We start from the raw sequence: 21,037 nt of genomic DNA on the forward strand, positions 1-21,037 counted from the left end.
CCAACCCTGGCTTTCAGAACAAGACTTCGTCTCAAGCTCCAAGATCGAGTGCTCCGTATCACCGTCCGCTTTCAGAGGTCACGTGCAACAAGTGCCAACAGAAGGGTCACTATGCCAACAAGTGTTTCAACCAGAGGCGTCTTCCTCCTCCTCCTCCTGTCAGATCGACAAGTACAGCTGTGGTCAAGCATAACCCCAAGCATGCCAAGGTGAATTTGATGAATGCAGCTCAGGCAGAGGACTCGTCAGATGTGATCATGGGTAACTTTCCAGTTAACTCTTTTCCAGCAAAAGTTCTTTTTGACACTGGTGCATCGCATTGTTTCATGTCAAGATCATTTGTTTCCAAGCATGACTTCGTTTCACAAATGTTGGGTAAACCTATGGGAGTGGTTTCTCCGGCTAAGTCTATGAGGGCTACTTCAATAGTTCCGGATGTTTCTATCATGATGGGTGATTTCAAGTTTCTGGCTTCTCCAATGGTTCTTGGTAACTCGGATATTGATCTTATTCTTGGGATGGATTGGCTTTCTAAGCACAAGGCTCAGCTTGATTGTGCAGCCAGGCAGATTCAATTGACTCATTCGTCTGAGGATGTAATTGTCTTTGCCGCTCGTGATGATACCATTCGTCTGTTTTCTCTCAATGAAAAGGGTGAATTGGATGCCATCTCTCAAATTCCAGTCGTTTGCGAATATTAAGACGTCTTTCCAGAAGAGCTCCCAGGAATGCCTCCGCACCGGCCAGTTGAATTCGTTATTGAACTTGAGCCTGGCACGGAACCTGTGTGCAAGCGTCCTTACAAGCTCGGACCTGAAGAGTTGAAAGAGCTGAAGAAGCAACTCGATGAGCAAGAAAAAATGGGTCTTATCCGGCCTAGTTCTTCTCCATGGGGTTGTGGTGTTCTTTTTGTGAAGAAGAAGGATGGAACGGACCGACTTTGTGTTGATTACCGTCCAGTGAACAAGAAGACCATCAAGAACAAATACCCTCTTCCCAACATCAATGAGCTGTTCGAACAACTCAAAGGTGCCCAAGTATTCTCCAAGCTTGATCTCCGTATGGGTTATCACCAGATTTGCATTCGTGAAGAAGATATTCCCAAGACAGCATTCAGAACAAGCTTTGGTTCATATGAATACACTGTCATGTCTTTTGGCCTCGCCAACGCTCCTCCGACGTTCTCTCGCATGATGAACTTCATCTTCAACGCCTACACCAATGACTTTATTTTGGTCTATCTCGACGACATTCTGGTTTTCTCGAAGAACAAGGAAGATCATGCCAAGCACTTGCGTTTGGTTCTTAATAAGCTCAGGGAACATCAGTTCTACGCCAAGTTCTCCAAGTGTGAATTTTGGCTCGATGAGGTTCTTTATCTTGGTCATATCATCTCTGCCAAGGGCATTACCGTGAATCCTGAGAAGGTGTCTGCAATTGTGAATTGGGAACCTCCTCAGAACGTGAAGCAACTCCGCAGTTTTCTCGGTCTCGCAAGCTATTGCCGAAGATTCGTTGAAAACTTTTCTAAGATCGCGAAGCCTCTCTCAAATCTTCTTCAGAAGCACGTCAAGTACGTTTGGTCTCCGGAGTGTGATATTGCTTTCAACACTTTGAAAGAGAAGTTGATCACTGCTCCAGTTTTGACTCCGCCTGATAAATCCAAGCCGTACGAGGTCTTTTGTGATGCCTCTCTCCAAGGTCTTGGCGCAGTATTGATGCAAGAGAAGAAAGTTGTTGCTTATACATCTCGCCAGTTGAAGCCTAATGAGAAGAACTACCCCACTCATGATCTCGAGTTGGCGGCAGTTGTGCATGCCCTTTTGACTTGGAGACATCTTCTATTGGGAAGAAAAGTGGAAATTTTCACTGAGCACAAGAGTCTCAAGTACATCTTCACTCAGCCAAATCTCAACCTCAGGCAAACTCGATGGGTCGAAATGATTCAAGAGTATAATCCGAGTATCGAGTATACTCCAGGCAAGGCTAATGTGATTGCTGACGCTTTGAGCAGGAAGGCTTACTGCAACAGTCTGATTCTTAAGCCTTATCAACCCGAGCTTTGTGAAGCTTTCCGCAAACTGAATCTGCAAGTTGTTCCTCAAGGTTTCCTCGCCAACCTTCAAGTCTCTCCTACCTTATAAGACCAGATTCGCCAAGCCCAGCTTCTTGATGCTATGGTGAAAAAGGTGAAGATTGGGATTGCCAAGAGTCAGTCCAAGTACAAGTGCTACCGCCTTGATGACAAGGACACTCTTTTCTTCGAGGATCGTATTGTTGTGCCCAAAGGTGAACTTCGTAAAGTGATCATGAACGAGGCTCACAATTCTCTCCTCTCCATCCACCCTGGGAGCACGAAGATGTATCAGGACCTTAAGCAAGCTTATTGGTGGACTCGAATGAAGCGCGAGATCGCTCAATTCGTGAATGAATGTGATGTCTGCAGAAGAGTGAAGGCAGAACACCAAAGGCCAGCAGGTCTCCTCCAACCTCTTGCCATTCCAGAATGGAAGTTTGACCACATTGAGATGGACTTCGTGACTGGGTTTCCAAAGTCCAAACGTGGCAATGATGCTATATTCATTGTCATCGATAAACTCACCAAAGTGGCTCATTTTCTGCCTATCAAAGAGTCGATCACTGCAGCTCAATTGGCGGAACTCTATACCTCTCGTATTGTCTCTCTGCACGGTATTCCTCAAGTGATCTCTTCAGACCGTGGCAGCATCTTTACCTCGAAGTTTTGGGATTCTTTTCAGAAGGCCATGGGCACTAACATCCGCTTCAGCACTGCTTTCCATCCTCAAACAAGCGGTCAAGTCGAGCGTGTCAACCAGATTCTTGAAGATATGCTCTGGGCTTGTGTGATCTCCTTCGGTATGAAGTGGGAGGATTGTCTTCCTTATGCTGAATTCTCCTACAACAATAGTTTTCAAGCAAGTTCGGGCAAGGCCCCTTTTGAAATTCTGTATGGCAGGAAGTGCCGTACCCCTCTCAACTGGTCTGAAACCGGTGAACGTCAGCTGCTGGGTAATGACTTAATCACAGAAGCAGAAGAAATGTGCAAAGTCATTCGTGATAACCTCAAAGCAGCCCAATCCCGCCAGAAGAGCTACTATGATAGTAAGCACCGTGATTTGGCTTTCGAGATCGGAGATCATGTTTACCTCAGTGTCTCTCCTATGAAAGGTACTCGTCGCTTTGGTATCGAAGGGAAGCTTGCCCCTAGATACGTGGGACCTTTCAAGATTGTCAGCAAGAGAGGCGACCTCGCCTATCAACTCGAGCTTCCTTCAAACTTTGCAAATGTTCATGACGTGTTCCATGTCTCTCAGCTTCGAAAGTGCTTCAAGACTCGCGACCGCACCGTCAAATTCGAGGACATTGAGCTCCAAGAAGATCTCTCTTATCGTGAGCACTCAGTTGCTATTCTTGAAGAGACTGAATGCAAGACTCGCAACAAGTCAATCAAATTTCTCAAAGTCAAGTGGTCACACCATTCCGACCGTGAAGCTACCTGGGAACGCGAGGATCACCTCCGTTCTGAGTACCCGGAGTTCTTTCAGTCCTAGATCTCGGGACGAGATCCTTTCGTAGTGGTGGAGTGTTGTAACGCCCCGGATATAACTTTCCCAATTTGTACTCCAACTCTTGCCGTTTCCGGCGTTAAGTTATATTTATTTCTCGGGTTCGGGTCTTTGTCTCCGTGTGTTGTTTTCTTTGTCATGCATCTCATATCATGTCATCATGTGCATTGCATTTGCATACGTGTTCGTCTCATGCATCCGAGCTTTTTTCCCGTTGTCCGTTTTGCATTCCGGCGCTTCGTTCTCCTCCGGTGATCATTTCTAGCTTTCTTTCGTGTGTGGGGATTAAACATTTCCGGATTGGACCGAGACTTGCCAAGCGGCCTTGGTTTACTACCGGTAGACCGCCTGTCAAGTTTCGTATCATTTGGACTTCGTTTGATACTCCAACGGTTAACCGAGGGACCGAAAAGGTCTCGTGTGTGTTGCAGCCCAACACCCCTCCAATTTGGCCCCAAACCCACCAAACTCTGCTCCATGTCCTAGAGCATTCGATCACGATCACGTGGCTGAAAACCGCACCTCATTTGGACTCTCCTAACTCCACTTATGCCTATAAATACACCCCCCATTCCAATTCGCGGATGAAACCCTAAAACTCCTCCTCTCGGCCGCCGGACGCGTCCACGCCGCGCCGGACGTGTCCAGCCGCCGCTGCCACCTCGCTCAGGCCAATCGGGCTTCGCCACGTCAGCCGGCCGCCGCCCTCCACCAGCCGCGCGCCGCCTCCTGGCCTGCCCCGCCGCCTCTCCCGCGCGGGCCTGGGAGGCCCAGATCCGACCCTCCCAGCCCGGGTCGCCGCCGCCCGTTTCCTCTCTCCCGCGCCGCCCCTTGGCTCCAGGAGCCCGCGCCGGCCACCGCGCGCCTCCGCCGGCGTCGGCCGCCGGCCGGATCCGCCGCGCCTCGCCTCGGTGGCCCCGCCAGCCGCCCGCCGCCTCGGCTTCCGCTCCGCCGCCCGCCACCGGCCGCCCCCCGCTCCGGCCACGACCACCGCTGCCGGCCGCCTCTTCCTCGCATCTCCGGCGAGCGCTTCGACTCCGGTGAACAGGGACCCCGGCGATCCTCATAAAGCGTGCAGATCTGAGATCTGTTTTTTTTCGGTTGACTTTCGTCTCTCTAACCCTAATTTTTATGCATACTTTGACCGGCCGTATCTCCGCATCCGTAGCTCCGTTTTGGGCATGTAGTATATCAAAATGTTACTCTCGACGAGTACATCATTTCACTCCATTGCATCATTTTCATTTGAGTTCATCTTGATGCCCGAAATGCTGTTAGAAGGAGGCTTCGTGAGTTAATTGTCAGATCTGCTAGTTCATCTTAGACTTTTGTCATTTTTTCCATGATTATTGTGTGCATGATATGCCTATGAGTCCTTCATATGTTTTGTTAAGCATTTTGTTATCTTTCCAGCGGTGCAACCCATGCATTTTTAGGATGTGTGTGGTGACTTGTGCAAGCTTGCAAAGTGAGGCACCCGGTAAATCTGTTTTCAGGGACTTGGTAGTTTTCACTAAGTCTGGGATTATTTAGTTCATGATGCCATCTGTTCAGCTTGTTTCCTAGTGATCCGTGCCTCTTTTGAGGATGATCAGTAAAGGAGTTTTGTTAATCATGTTATGCTCTATCCATCCATGTCTTTGTTTGCAATTATGGAGCACCCTAGCTTGAGTCAATCGAGCTCTACTTTTGCTTCGTGGTGAATCTGGGCAGATCGTCAACTCGTTTGCGATTTTGCCGATATTATTGTAGTTGATCCGTGCATGCTATGCCATTGTTCTTATCATTTCTAGATTGAATTTTATGCCTTCTTAATGGATGTATGCTTGCCTTGCCATGACTTGCACCGTGGTGAGTGCATCGAGCTCGTTTACGTGCCTTCGTGAGTTATATTTCAGCATGTCTCAGTTTTCACTAAGTCTGAAAACTGATTGTGTTTTAGCTATGTTCGTGTGCCCGTTAGTATATTTTGTGAACCCTTTTGGCCCCGGGTCACTTTGGATCTTTTGTTAAGCTTGTTGAGTAGCTCGATGCCATGTTCTTACTTGTCTTAATCAGGTCATGTTTCATGTTGTTTTGCTACTCCGAAGAGAGCTTCGTGATCTGAAATTTCAGACAAGTGTTAGTTTCACTAAGTCTGGAATCTGTTTTGCATTTGCGTTTTTGCCATGCTTGTTTGAACCTCATAATGGATGAATTGTCCGTAGCTCAGTGCTAGACTTTTGTTAAGCATCTTGTGTACATCCCTGCCATGCATTTTGTTGTCATGTTTGGGTGCTGTAGCATGTTCATCTCATTGCATTTAGATGCCTACTTGCTGTAAATCGCAGATCGGTGTCATTCTTAAAACGCTTGCCATTTTCAAACCGTAACTCCAATTCCGATGATCTTTATATCGTTTTCAAGAGATTTCGTCTCATCTTTCCAGTGGAACACTTGGAATTCCAAGTTGAGGCCAGGTTCATGCATTTCCTGTCATATCTTGCATTTTGCATCCCGCATCGCATCCCGCATAGCATATCATCATTGCATCGTATCGCTTGATCCTTGCACGTGGTTGATTGTATCCTTGTTGCTTGTTTGTCTTGTTTGGGTAGAGCCGGGAGACGAGTTCGCTAACGAGGAGCCCGTTGAGTTTGCTCTTGAGGATCCAGTCAACTCTGACAACTGTGCAGGCAAGATGATCATACCCTCGAAATCACTACTATCTTTGCTATGCTAGTTTGCTCGCTCTTTTGCTATGCCAATGCTACGATGCCTACCTTTTGATTGTCAGCCTCCGAAATTGCCATGTCAACCTCTAACCCACCATGTCCTAGCAAACCGTTGATTGGCTATGTTACCGCTTTGCTCAGCCCCCTCTTATAGCGTTGCTAGTTGCAGGTGAAGATTGGAGCCGTTCCTTGTTGGAACATTTATTTACTTGTTGGGATATTATTATATTGCTATGTTATCTTAATGCATCTATATACTTGGTAAAGGGTGGAAGGCTCGGCCTCTCGCCTAGTGTTTTGTTCCACTCTTGCCGCCCTAGTTTCCGTCATATCGGTGTTATGTTCCCGGATTTTGCGTTCCTTACGCGGTTGGGTTATAATGGGAACCCCTTGACTGTCCGCCTTGAATAAAACTCCTCCAGCAGTGCCCAACCTTGGTTTTACCATTTGCCACCTAGCCTTTCCCTTGGGTTTCGCGGACTCAAGGGTCATCTTATTTTAACCCCCCCGGGCCAGTGCTCCTCTGAGTGTTGGTCCAACCTAGAGCACCGTGCGGGGCCGTCCCTCGGCAATTTGGGTTACGTTGGCTCCCGTACGCTTAGCTTATCCGGTGTGCCCTGAGAACGAGATATGTGCAGCTCCTATCAGGATTTGTCGGCACAGCGGGTGGTGTTGCTGGACTTGTTTTACCATTGTCGGAGTTGTCTTGAATTACCGAGATACCGAGTCTGATCGGAACATCTTGGGAGGAGGTCTATTCCTTCGTTGACCGTGAGAGCTTGTCATGGGCTAAGTTGGGACTCCCCTGCAGGGATTGAACTTTTGAAAGCCGTGCCCGCGGTTATGGGCAGATGGGAATTTGTTAATGTTCGGTTGTAGATAACTTGAACCTTAATTAAATTAAAACGAATCAACTGAGTGTGTTACCGTGATGGCCTCTTTTCGGCGGAGTCCGGGAAGTGGACACGGTGTTGGAGTAATGTTTGCGCAGGTTGCTCTCTAGTTTCTCGCTCGCGCTTTGCCTCCTCTTCTCGCTCTTTTTTGCGTATAAGTTAGCCACCATATATGCTAGTCGCTTGCTGCAGCTCCACATATATTTGCCTATCCTTCCTATAAGCTTAAATAGTTTTGATCGCGAGGGTGCGAGATTGCTGAGTCCCTGTGGCTCACAGATTCCTACTATACCAGATGCAGGTCCAGGTGATTCCGCTCCAGGTGACGATTATGAGCTCAAGTGGGAGTTCGACGAAGACTCTCAGCGTTACTACGTGTCTTTTCCTGAGGATCAGTAGTGGTGCCTAGTTGGGGTTTGATTCGGGGCCTTGTCGCATGTTGGGTTCTTTTCTATTTTGGCGCCGTAGTCGGGCCATGAGTGTTTGAATGATGGATGTTATTTATGTACTTTGATGTGACGTGGCGAGTGTAAGCCAACTATGTACCTCCCCCTTTTATTATATATTGCATGGGATGTTGTGATGATTGCCTAACTTGCGACATTGCTTTCAATGCGGTTATGTCTCTAAGTCGTGTCTCGACACGTGGGAGCTATAGCCGCATCGAGGGCGTTACACCTTATCTCTAATTAACCCTAAGACTAAAGGGCTATACCGCCAGCCCAGGCCCATTAGCCTCATTACGTACTCTAACAGCGCCACATGCGACCCTTGTTTTCTTGGTTTCTTTGGCACCGTCATAAGTGGTGTTTTTAGTTTATTAGTCCCCAAAAATCTTTAATGATGTTTTGTTTGGTTTTTTTCCTATGGGTCACTATGCTTGCGATGCCACTCTATATTTAACAGTCCATTTATCTTTTACCTTTTTTGACATATGAGGGGATCGATCAACCGCCAAACCGGTGTACGGGGTAGGGGCGGACCCAGGATGAAAACCGAGAGGGGGCAAAGATGTGTAGTATTTTTTTACTGGAAGATTTGTAGATACTAATGGTTAGACCATTTACACAAACTACCCATACAACTACACAAGCATACATATAGGGACTATGTATAATAAGCAATAGAATCATATATTTCCTTATAGTATAATTTCATCATACACATATTTATGACAAGTTTATTGCAAGAGTAAAAATAAACTGACCATTTAAGACACAATGACTTGAGAAGTAGCAATATGTTGTTCCTAATCTTCTTGAATAAAATTTCTAGCCCGCAACCTGAAAGAAAAAAGTACATGTTAAGGGAGAATGTAAACATTATAATGAATAAATTAATTTAAACCCATTTCCTCCTCCCGTTCATTGCACACCATTTTTTTCATGGAAGCATTTAACCATCACTTCATTGGAGGTGATATCCAAGATTTCTCTTTCACAAAGCAAATGTTACATAAAGCATTCTTCACAAATTTCATGTAATTTTCTTACTTTTAGATGGATCCGGAGGAAGCTTGTTCAAATCAATTAACTGAGACATGTTGCGAATTGTAGATTTTACAACAAACATAGGAAAACCCTCCAATAGCTCCTCTGCCATTGTCAAAAGGTTGAGACATTAAATAAAATATTATACATGAAGGCAGATAGTACCTACAGATTTATTCCACTCTCACATATTCAACTTATTTTGTACTGTACAAAGTTATTCTTTGAAGCTACACTCAGTTAACCTAATTATCAATTAGTATATATTGTACATAAGGTTGATATTTTGAATAAAACTCGCCCAATTCCTAACTCAGAAATCGAAAATGAACAACAATTTGGAAATTAGATCTGAAATTAGAAAACATGAACTTACCCTAGGGCTTATCTCGATTGATCAACAACACACAGAAGCAGCGTCGCAGATAAATTGAGAGGGCTCCGTTCCAAATTACTCGTCGCAGAAATGGATGTATCTAGAATTAAAATACATCTAGATACATCTAAACTTGCGACAAGTAATTCGGAACGGAAGGAGTAGATAGTACAGATAGGATGTTACGTGAGTAGACCAGAGTTAGATAACGACGAAGCCTGTAATCTTAGGCAAATCCATGCTAGTGTTGCTTTGGAAAAAATAAATCACAAGGAAGCAGCGAGACATTTTATTTCTGAACAGCTCATAAAAAAGTCAAGAATTTATGGAACTCATCAAAGTCCCCCAGCAACTCAAAGAAAGCAAAATGGCACTGAAACCCCGCCCTGTTTGAATTGCCAACTATTTATGCAGTACCAAATACCATAATCAAGTGCAACCCCAGCTCCCGGCTCAGACTGATGCAATTTTTTTTACAGCATTTGTGAGTCAGTACTAAGCTTATACTCCCTCTGTCCCATAATATAAGAGCATTTTTTATACTAGTGTAGGGAGGGAATATGTATCAAGCTCTGAAGCAGATAGAAAATCAAGAAGAGCGCACACAGAATAGGACATCATGGAACATATATAAGCAGAAACCTGATGTCTGACAACTCCCCGCAGTACAACAATAATGGATACTCCTCAAACACATGCAAACAGGCGCACACACTAAAATGCAAGCATAATTCACAGGCTAGCTTGTCGCAACCAGCATGGTTTTAAAAAAGCATGAAGCAAATTAAATGAACCACAAGGTAAGTAGGGAGTACTAATTAACCGAGGCGAGTGAATGTGCCTTTAACCTTCATGCCTGTTGAAAGTGTCTAGAGAAATTAGATAGACAGGAGTTAGCAAAATAGGCGATTAATTCCTACAGGTCCGCTTCACAGCTGACCGGTACATGTTATGTGGAGGGTCAATCTCTGCCTCAAGCAAACAGAATGGAAGAACCTACCCATTTATGCTTCTCAGCCAACGGAATGTAACTCGAGATACCTGCAAAGCAAGAAATATCATGAGTCAAACAATTTGTACTATTCATTCAGGAAAAGCCATTGGAGTTATTCTCATAAAGTCTGGTGTGAATCAAACAGTAAACATTGGCTTCACTGTTGTCGAAGTTGTGCCAGAAAGCTCCATAATTAAAACATCGATGTCAGAAAAATTAGACAACGCACACAAACAGAAACAGAGAAAAACAGCACATAACTTGTAGTGTACTGGCACAAACCTCCAACTTTGAATTTTAGCAGAAGTTAAAAGACAGTGGGCACATGAGGAACCCATGGGGTAGCAAAGTAGAAACATCTGGTGTCTAGCTCTCAGGAATACTTTTAGAAATGTATGAGCAAGGTAGTAACTAACAAATCCAATTTCAGAAATTCATGTAGTACAAGCCTCAAGCAAATGATCGCACATCGTCTTATCAATTGTTACTTCCATCGGTCCAAATTATGTTGTTGGCTAATGGCCAATTACAAACTGAAGCCATTGCATGCATGATGGCTGTCAGATGCACTGCTATGCTCGGAGTTGACTAAAATTATCCTCGAGGACATCATTTATGACAGATCAAATATCTGCGCAATGGTGATAGTTCCTGAGTTAGTTCAGTTCAAATTGCAGCTCTGCCAAGGCCCAGTAATAGATTAGCAGACTATCCAGCTAGGGATGCAGGACGGTGTCCCGCATAAGCCCGCAAAAGTAGGAATTAGTTCAAAGCGAACTCAATTGGTAACAATTTTTACAACTAACATGATTTAACTACAGAGCGGGACGGATCGGGCGCCGCTCTGCATCCCTACATCCAGCTACATTTGGCTCGGCTCTTACCTTCTTGAGGAAGAGCCTCTCTTTGGTCTGATGATATTCCAGCGCCTCTCTTTGGTCAGATGATATTCCAGAGCATGTACTATGTCAAGTCTCCAGTGATTTAGCTGGAGCAAGTTATTAATGAAAGGCTTCTTTAAAAGAAAGTTTGGCGGACAACAAGTGACAAGCTGAGGAAATGTTTAACCAAACATCCGAAAACTAGAATAATCCTTCAGAAAGCTACAATAACTGCAAGCAGCAGCATACTATTTGACGAGGGCATACTCATCAAGTACTGTGAAAATCGTTAGTTCACTATGTATCATAATGATCCAAAAATAAGCAGGAATGTGAAATGGCATGGCTATGCTATAAGTCCATATAAAAAAAAAGAAAGTTGAAAACAAATGATCGTGTATTGTCAGTTGTCAATTATTTGCATACGCAGGACTGCTTGCAAATCACACTAGAACTTCATAGACCCATGGCCGCTTTAAAAACGCTTTAAAAATTCTAAATGCCATGTATCAACGAATAGAAATAAGCAACAAATATATCCCTGATGCACGGTAAATGATTAGTAGTTTATTTGTCCTCAAATTTGAACTAAAACCACAACAAGTATTTTGGAACAGAGGGGGTACTACTTAACATGACAACATTGCCATCTTTGAGCAGGCACAAACATATGCACACATGGGGAATGACGAAGGGTCCTAAATCGCCAGTCATCAAAAGAACTAGAGAGAGAACCCACACCACCAGAAGGAACTTGGGAAGTACTAATCAGGATGGAAGGGAGTGCAAACAAAAGAGCACATCCAGTAGAGAGGGGGCAGAACATCAGTGAAAATGTAAGAGAAGGGGGCTGACTGAAAGCATAAGAAATAGAACATAGTTATTGAAGAGGGGATGAGGAAGCAGGTCCTTGAGAAAAGATTCAAGACACAACCTGCTATCAAAGGCAGAATTATGGGAGGTGGCAATGTGGGAATCGACTGAGCAAAAGGTTGTAGAGAAAATCTTACAATCCGCTCTTGTACTTTGATACTTGAGACATGGTAGTAAAAGGAAAGCAATGCATTTTTTAAGAGCAAGTAATATAACTCAATACACATGCAGAAGATAAACATACCTGCTCGACCAGTAGATCAAATAACATATCCCACTGGACAATCATCTTACGTATTGAGCAAAAGCTCAGCCCCGTTGGGTGCACCACCAGCGCATGTTTCTTCAAGCATAAGAAGTCAAACAATGAAACAAACAAAGTGTCATGTGAGCAGAGTATATGACCGCTGCAGTAAGGATAAGGGGAAGGAGTTCAAGGCTTAATCGATCCTCAAGTCAGTCCCACTGTAGCCCTATCCTAATGACACTGCTGAAGCTTTCCTATTTCTTTAACTGATGTACGAGGAACAATGTAACTAGTATCAGCTAGCAATAAACCAGAAAAGGGGATATTATGCTCCAAAATCTAAGCAATGAAGACATTCCAACGGAAGACACACAGAAACCAGCAGGCATCAAATAGGTATTTAGATAAGCTCACATCTGTACCTATTCTTAAGCTCGTTCCACGCCATATTGGAATAAATATACTCATACTAACAAAATCTGGCAACGTAAGTTATCATGATTTAAATTATCATTAAAATGGTAGTCCTACAAGTGATAAATGAACAATCATTCATAAATTTAAAGCCAAATGGTTATTATGGATTGAACTAGCAATATCAGCAGAGTTAACAATACTGAATGGGAGAAGTTTAACTAGGCCTAATTAAGCTCCCAAATGTACCTATTGAGCTACCTAGTTGGTTCAAGCTGGTTTTTCATGTAGTCAACTTCCAATCCAACTGATGTGAATCCCATCAGTCAAAAAAATGGGACTGCAGCTATGCACAAACACTACCATTAGACATCTTGCATCTATCAATAGGCAGGCAAGTAGACACTCAGTTCTATTATTCTACAAAAAATTCCCAATCTTGCTAATCATTGTCTATTTTCTTGAACACATGTAATGTTTGTTTTATTGTATGGATATTCATATAACAGAAATCGCCAGGCTACAGAACATAAAGTAAATTAGATACCACTAACAGAATTCTTTTTCTAACATCGTAATCATTCCAATTAAAACCCACTACACAAGCATCAAAACATGACACTGCAGAACATCATCACTATACGCTGAAGAGGTCATGCAGCAGCAAAAGAAAAAAAATGATATGGCACTACTTCAAATTGTTGGCTTAACACAAAATGATGTGAACAGTTTCATCAGCCAATTATCGAAACATAACTTGGTTTTGTTCTAACCGGCAAATGTAGGGCATGGTTTTACCTGCAGTGTAGACACTTTCGAAGGGATGAGCGTGAGACATGGCCATATATATTAAAAGCTTCTTAAACTTCAATGACTCAAGATGGACCATGAAAACGCCGATAACTGTCCACAGCAACACTGCATTATTGTCTTCAGCAAGCCCTAGCATCACTATGTGCCTTTTCTCCTCTCCTTTGAGGGAAAGTAGATTGTCCAGTTCAATAGTTCTTGCAAGCCCCCATGAGGCAGCACCATCACAAATTCACAATCAGTCATCCTTTTCCATAACTGGGCGGTGCAGCAGTCTGAGTCTGACACGTAGAGGAAACCCACCACACCACCCTCTGTCCGCATAAGCTGGCAGCTATTCCCGCCACACATATCCACTAGCACCTGTATTACAGCTAGCCTTTGCTTCTCCAAATCAAACTCGAGAATTCCATGTCCATCCAAATTCCCAGCACAGCATCATCCCTATAAACGAAGGTGGGGAAACTACTCCCATAAGCCTGGTATGGAAGGGGTGTTGAGATGAAACTTCCCCATTGCAGGCGACTGCTCGTCTGTGTTCTTTGTCGTCGTTGTATGCCACCACCAAGACCACCTGGAAGTGTTGGATGTCTCCGGCAGCAGGAAGCACCGCGCCATTGATCATGGCCTTATTCGCATCATGTGTCACCCCCTGGGAATATCGACGCGGTACTGGTAACCGGTGATGGGATTCCACACAAGGACCTGGAGACGCTTCTGAAGTAAGATAAGCACGAGACCATGGCGGCATCCAAGGGATCTGCAACAAAAGCGGTCGCCAACGTGGCAACGTCGCACAGCAAGGAGAAGCGCTCGGGAGGGACGCGATTGGGGGCCTCCAGAGCAGGTCGGAATGACAAACCTTGAGATCTTTCGAAGTGACCGAGGAGAGGAGGGTTGCGGCGGTGGCGGCGGCGGAATCCGGGGTCTGAGATGAGGTGGCGCGGGGACGTAACGATTTTGTTTTTCTCTACTCCTAATGTCTCAGTTGGTAGGCTGCGTTCCGGGTTTTATTTTCGTCCCACCATTTTCGTCCGGTTTTTTTTCGTCCTCACTCCCACCTCTCATCGATCTCCCACATCCCCACCTCACCCGCACGCAACAAAAAAAACCCGCACGTAGAAAAAAAACCACTCGTGCGATCACGATCCCCTCCCCTCGTGCGATCACGTACTCCCGAACCCCTCGCCCTGACAGCTTCGTAGCCACCGCCGCCGCCGCCGCGGACGACCTGACGGACAAACCGCAGTCGGAACTCGTGCGTCCGCCCTCTTTCAAGTTCCTCGCCGCCGCCGACCTCACTGACAATCCGCCGTGGGATCTCATGCGGGGCCTGATCACCTGCGTGATAGATCTATTTGTTGGCCCGTGGCAACCCTCCACCTGCAGCTGCCGCCCACGCCCGCACCCCGCACCACAGCCCCCTCCGCAGGTTCTCATCGCCGCCACCGATTTCTCGTTTTGTCGTGCTAGGTTGAGCGCCGGCCGGAGCTGGTCGGCCACGGAGATGGCCGTCTGCGTCGTCGTCCTTGGGCTGAGATGGGGAGGGGCGGTCGAGATGAAGAGAGGAGGGAGAGGGAGACGGCGAGCCCATGGAGAATTGCAACCAAGAGCCGTCCCCGTCGTCGTCCTTGGGCTGAGAAGGGGAGGGGAGGACGAGATGAAGAGAGGAGGGAGACTGAGACAGCGAGCCCATGGAGAAGCGCAACCGGGAGCAAATCTGTCCGTCAGCGGTACGACGGCGACAGCCCCCTCCACCTCCGTGCGGCCACCCAGGTATGCAGCGCATTGCTCTATTCCAAGGCGCGTGCATGTCTTATTTGATATTGTGTGTGCGTGCCTGTCTAAATTGTTGTTGTGTATGATTTGCTCCGTCACTGCGCATTCCTACTATCCTAACGATGGCTGCCAAAACATTTGTTGTTCGTTCAGGTTCTTTCAATACTGCACCTGCTTCCTCTTCCTCTGCTTCGAATCGATCTTTAGTAGGTACGAACCATGGTCTTGAAGCTCATGCATGTTCACTGTTTTCTGCAGAATACACGGATAATTAAAACCTATACGGGAGACGGACATTCTTCTTCCACTTCTCTACATCATGCTACCCATCGGGCGTGGATATTCACCTCCACCAATTTCATTGATCCTATGTGCTACTTCAGTTTATTAGCTATGTTTATACACTGTTCTTAAAGGCCTAAGCCAAAATCGCATGTTAATTCCCTGCGCAATTTTTGTTATCCTAATACACCTTGGCAAAAAAAACTGTCACTCAAGATCGAACTCACAGTACTTAACTTTATACCTTCAATGCTTTTAACTGGGTGTGTGATTCTTTTGTTAGTAAATAAGATTAGCTTCTCCCTATGCATCTGTTGTTTGTTTGATAATTTATTGGGCATATTTTCAACTGGAAGACACAAAGGAGGTGGCGTAGTGGCATGGAGATCCTGGTGTTGAGTGTCTTGTTTGTCTGGCTACTGTTCTGAATAGATGCTAACACTAATTATTGAGGCTAAATGATACTGTTATACCGCTTTCTTGGCCTAAATATCATTTAGTAAACATCTTTGTTCCATATCCTATTAATATGTGTGCATCTTCTCAATTTATTCCCATTGGTGCAATGCCTATTTGATTTTATTATTAGGTATTATGGGAAAGTTAATACTAAGTACCGCCCTTGAGCAAGCGCTTTCTATTTATGTGATTCAGTTAACGAATTCAGTTTTCCGTGGCCGATGAATACAGTAGGAGCCTGGAATCTTTTAACCGCAGAGATGCTTAATTAGTAATCAAAAAATGCATCATTTCTTTGTTGGAATTCTATTGGTTCGGCCATCGACACGTCTCTCTTCAAGGCAAGGTCAGGTCTAAGGTGAGCTCATCATATTTTCTTTCTTCAATCTCAGGTGAAGATTTATTTCCTGTGCACTAAGATCCATTTTTTACATGAATGAGGAGGCCAGACAGCATTTTACGAACCGTTTATGTCTCTGAACCGGACCATACCGTGGGTGATTGACAATTGTCTTAGTGTGCATAGCTATATTCTTGGGTGCGTGTTAGATCTAATAATTTTGACAATATGTTAGGTGCCAGACGAAAGATTTGCTGATACGTTTGCATTTATCGAGTTCGGTGCAGAAGGTATTATTATATCTTCAGATGCTACATTTACGTTTTCAGCAGTTAATTGATGGTTTGATACATGGCACATTTAATATAGCGGGTGCTAGAGCTGCACTTAACCTTGGTAGCACAATGCTTGGGTTCTACCCTGTTAGAGTCTTGCCTTCAAAGACAACTATCTTACCTGTGAATCCAGAAATTCTTCCGGTGGTAGGTTGTTTGATGTTTCACCTTCTGCCAGCTCTATTCTACTTATCCACAATACTAACAACAATATCCTATTCTTCCTGGCCCGTAGATGGAGGATTAGAAAGAAATGGTCTTATAAACGGTTTATTGTAAAATATGGATAAGAAGGTACACACTCATGTTCTACTTTGACATCGTATTGTCTTTCACTTGCTCATCTTACATTTTTTTATTTCAAGACACCGCAATCAAATCAGATGTTTAATTACAATTTACATGTTTTCTCTGCAGGTTACTCAATTAGATGTAAAGAGTTTCTTTGAAGAACTTTGTGGTGAGGTGAGTTATGGCGCATATCCAATCATCGTGTCGCATAGCTTCTAAATAAGTATCTGTCTCATGGTGTAAAAAGTCCATAACTTTTGTGAGACTAGCTCTAAGACCGAAATATTTAAATAACACTATATGCTCCTCTCCTTATCAATATGAAGAAAACTGAACAAAGTACCTTGCACGAGTTGTAAATAAATAATTCTCAATTTATCAATACTGAACGTGACATTTGAATGTGTTCAATAGGCTATGTTGATTGCCCTGGTGAATGACAGTGATATCTTTGGGGAAGCTTCAGAAAGTACATCAACTTCTGCAACATCTGTACCTACTGCAGATCTTACGAGTATTGATCAGCTTCTCAAAACAGTATGTCCTTGTCAGAATCATTATTTAGCATGTGAAGTCATTTTTGTTCTTTGTTCTACACAGTATAATCATTATTTTGTGTTTGCGCTTCTGTGGTGGAGTTAATGAGCCAGGATGAAGTTCGAGAAGTTGCATTACACCATGTAAATATTGAGGTTCCACTTTAATGAGCTGTGGAAGACAAGTGCACCGGTAAGTGTTCAAAATTTTAAGTGTGTTGGTGGAAGTGGAAGGGGGATTGTGAGTTGGATCTGTCATTAACAGAGGTGGTGAACTTGGATTGGTCATGCAGACATAGCTGTTGGAGAAATAAGATGATGAAGAGCGATTTATGGGTAAAAAAATATAGTGAATAGATTTGCATGTGAAGTCAAGTGTATATGCCCAGACTCGAGCAGGTTCGCTATTATTGTTGTTCTTGTGTGTCAAGGCTTTTGGCTGCAGACTTGCAGGTATACATACGAGTCCGTGCTTAATTTTTGTTACGTTTCTTACTTACCACTGTTATTTCTAGCAGAAGGGGCAGCTGGGGCATGGGGACACTCTTGCGTAACCTCCAGCTGTTGTTTCTAAACTATGAAACTAAGAGAATAGTATGCACTGCCCTTCATTTTAATTGTGTAAACATGTGTGTATGGTATTGCTAAATCCATGAACATATAGCATCCAACATACTTGAACTTAACAGTCCAACAACATTACATGTTTTCTCGACATGTTTCCAAATGCTAATTAGAAGTTGTCAGTTCTGCAGATACAACATAATTCCAGCAGCTGTTGGAAGAAATCACACGGTGGTTGTAACTAGCGAAGGGGAAAATGCTTTTCATTTGGTGACAACATGCATGGGCGGGAGGGGTTCACTAAGGAATGGTCGACTCCCTCGCCTGTTGCTTTTTTTCTTTATGGTTGATAGATGACACAACTATAGAAGTGCAGTAAATACGACTTATATTGTCACCTGTTCTTACAACCTATCTGTTTGGGTGATAATGAAACCAATAAAAATATGGCGGCCATTAGTCAATGTTTCACAAGTCATGTATAGATCTTTTAGTTTTGTGGCCTACACGCTTATGTATAATATTTATCTGTTGATAATCATCTTTGTCATATATTGTTAAGGACATGAAAAATGATGTGTTTCAACAACCATGAAGAGCATTAGTTTGGGTGTTTTAAAAATCTTGTTAGTCACAATCTTATGACTGTTTTAGACGGAAAAAAATCAATTGACAAATCTAATGACTTCATTTATGCTATACAGGTGAGTGATAAGCTTGATCATCGGAGCTTGTGAAACCGTGTGAGATTTTGAATCCCCACAACAAGCCCGAGAGGCTGGCACTAATCACGAGGATGGGGGCTGAGAAGATCCATGACAAGCTTCCCCATATGATCAGAGTCGTGCGTTAAGCAGGGCTGATTGTCACCTGGGTCAGCGATCCCATGCACCGGAACACCATCAGCGCATCTTGCAGGTTCAAGACAGGACCATTCGATGCAATCCGGATAAGCATGATAACTTTTTGCATAATTCGACATAGAACAACCTACCTATATCTGATTTTTCACGTCAGTTGTTACGGAACCACATGCCATTTAGACATCCAATAGCATTGTTTGGACTTGTCAACTTTGGCATTGCATGGTTCTGAATTTTCACTGTTTCTTATGGTTGTGCAGGCTGAGGCTTTGTTTGATGTCCATGAGTGAGAGGGAGCTACCCTGGAAGGGTTCACCTGGAAATGACATGGCAGAACGTTACAGAGTGCATTGTTCAATCCAACACAATGACCTGAAATGATCTCATTTCCTGCTACCACACACACTGCGACCCCAGGCTGAATGCGTCACAGTCGCTCGAGATGACCTTCACCATTGCCGATAGGCTAAGGAAGAAGGACATGGAACAACCTCATATCTAGGGTACAAGCTTAAGATATCTATCTTATGTTCTTCCCTGCAAAACCCTCTTCTGCTGCTAGAGGACATAATTTTACATTCTTTAGTTTTTTTAGTAGTATAGGTGGCGTTTGATTTTGGAAATACCGAGGAAAAATCTCCCTCAAATAATAGGATATAGTTATTTTGTTGCATTACCAATTGTGCTTAGTTCAATTTCTTCTGTGTTCATCCTTTCTTGGATGCAGATAGTGTGAGAGAGATTACATGAGACCTGACAATAGATTACTCATTCGCTATCTGCTGAGATTGTACATAATGTTTATTGATTAAATTTGGAAATGTAATCTGAGAAGTAAGGGCATCTATAGTGCTTCCCTAAATTTTAAGTCCTCAAAAGACACTCCAAGTTCAACTCAAATTTTGAGGAGTTAAAGGTTATTGGAACCAGCCCTAACCCTAAAAGTTAACTCCCTATAACTTTTAGGAGGGAGCAGATGATGAATGTTTGAAGACATGCAAAGTTTTGCAAGGGATTTCAAAGAAGCACTCGAAATAAAGCTGTCGGGTTGGAATTCCAATATATCTAAATGACAACGTTTACTTCCGTTTGGCATTCCAACGAGTATAGACGGGTAATGAATTCATAATAGAAACATTTATTTTTGTTATCACTATATTCTTTATATTATTAATTTAAAAAATTGCAGGAATGTGTATGGCTATTTTGTTTTTCACTAGCTCAATGCCCGTGCATTGCAATGAGACAAAATAATTTTTTCAAAAAAGTTGAACATAGCCGGAAATATATATAATTCCCACATCTTAAACTTTGATAATTTTGATATCAATTTATGCACATACATTTCTCGAAAAAGAAACAAATACAAGCTTCACCGATAAAAATGTAGATTGGGCCTGATCCAAGAAATACAAGACTTGTACATTGATTGCATCCACCGATAAAATCCCAAATGTGTGTGGGCAAGACTATCTTCGTGTTTTCATAATATAAAAAATAGTAGGTAAGTGTCAATCTGTTGCTGGTTCAGAATTTGATAAGGTTGAAAACTTTGTATGAAAATCTTTGTAATTCTTTTGAGTTGTGGAAGAGACAATACTTCGATAATATGCACTGGATGGCGGAGGATGAAAAATAAATAAGGTGGGGCGGCTCTAAAGCATAAAAAAATTCCAATGGAAAACAAAAGTAGTTCATGCACACTAAAATGCACACAAATACTTTTCAAAATCATGCTATTGTCTGATCATTTTCTCAAAATGACACTAAAATTTGAATAATAATTACTTCTCTCCTTTGTCTTCGTCTGAACCATAATACTTATTCACAGATTTTGTTAGCTTGCTTCAAAAATTATTAATCCTGTTATGGTGTGGTTGCCTATTACTCAAGATGATTTCACATTAGCTTCAGAGGACATGTATGTTGCGTATCCTTTGCCTACTGAGCACACACAGAAATTTTTCTATCAATATCGTTAACTGAAACATATTCCATTTTTGATCAATCGGTGGATTTGACTAATCTAGATATTGTATAAGAGATATTATTCACGTATCATTTTCTTATTTCGAGTAAGCTTGAAACTGATGGTCTTAGTTGGTTTGTGTATTGACTTTCTGTAGAGCCTGAATCTACAGAAACTAAGTAGAGGGTCGCCTTTTGTGCAGGAATTTGCAGCAGGTCTGATCCCTTGCGCGTGCTCCTCCGCTTGCCCTCTCGACCCTCCCCTTGCTCATCGCCATCCATTTTATTCAGAGTGTAGATGGCGGGCAAAACACCTAAGCTCCAGGTGAGCTTCTACTCCA

At 43.4% G+C, this 21,037-nt stretch overlaps 2 pseudogenes; one reads left to right on the forward strand and one right to left on the reverse strand.

Moving 5' to 3' along the window:
- Positions 1–4,179: 4,179 nt before the first annotated feature.
- Positions 4,180–14,975, reverse strand: LOC147963767 (uncharacterized; annotated as a pseudogene).
- Positions 14,974–19,230, forward strand: LOC147963768 (phospho-2-dehydro-3-deoxyheptonate aldolase 1, chloroplastic-like; annotated as a pseudogene).
- Positions 19,231–21,037: the final 1,807 nt, after the last annotated feature.

This window comes from Triticum urartu, chromosome 6A (assembly GCF_056163025.1).
Source record: "Triticum urartu cultivar PI428250 chromosome 6A, HENAU_Tu73, whole genome shotgun sequence".
NCBI classification, from domain to species: domain Eukaryota; kingdom Viridiplantae; phylum Streptophyta; class Magnoliopsida; order Poales; family Poaceae; genus Triticum; species Triticum urartu.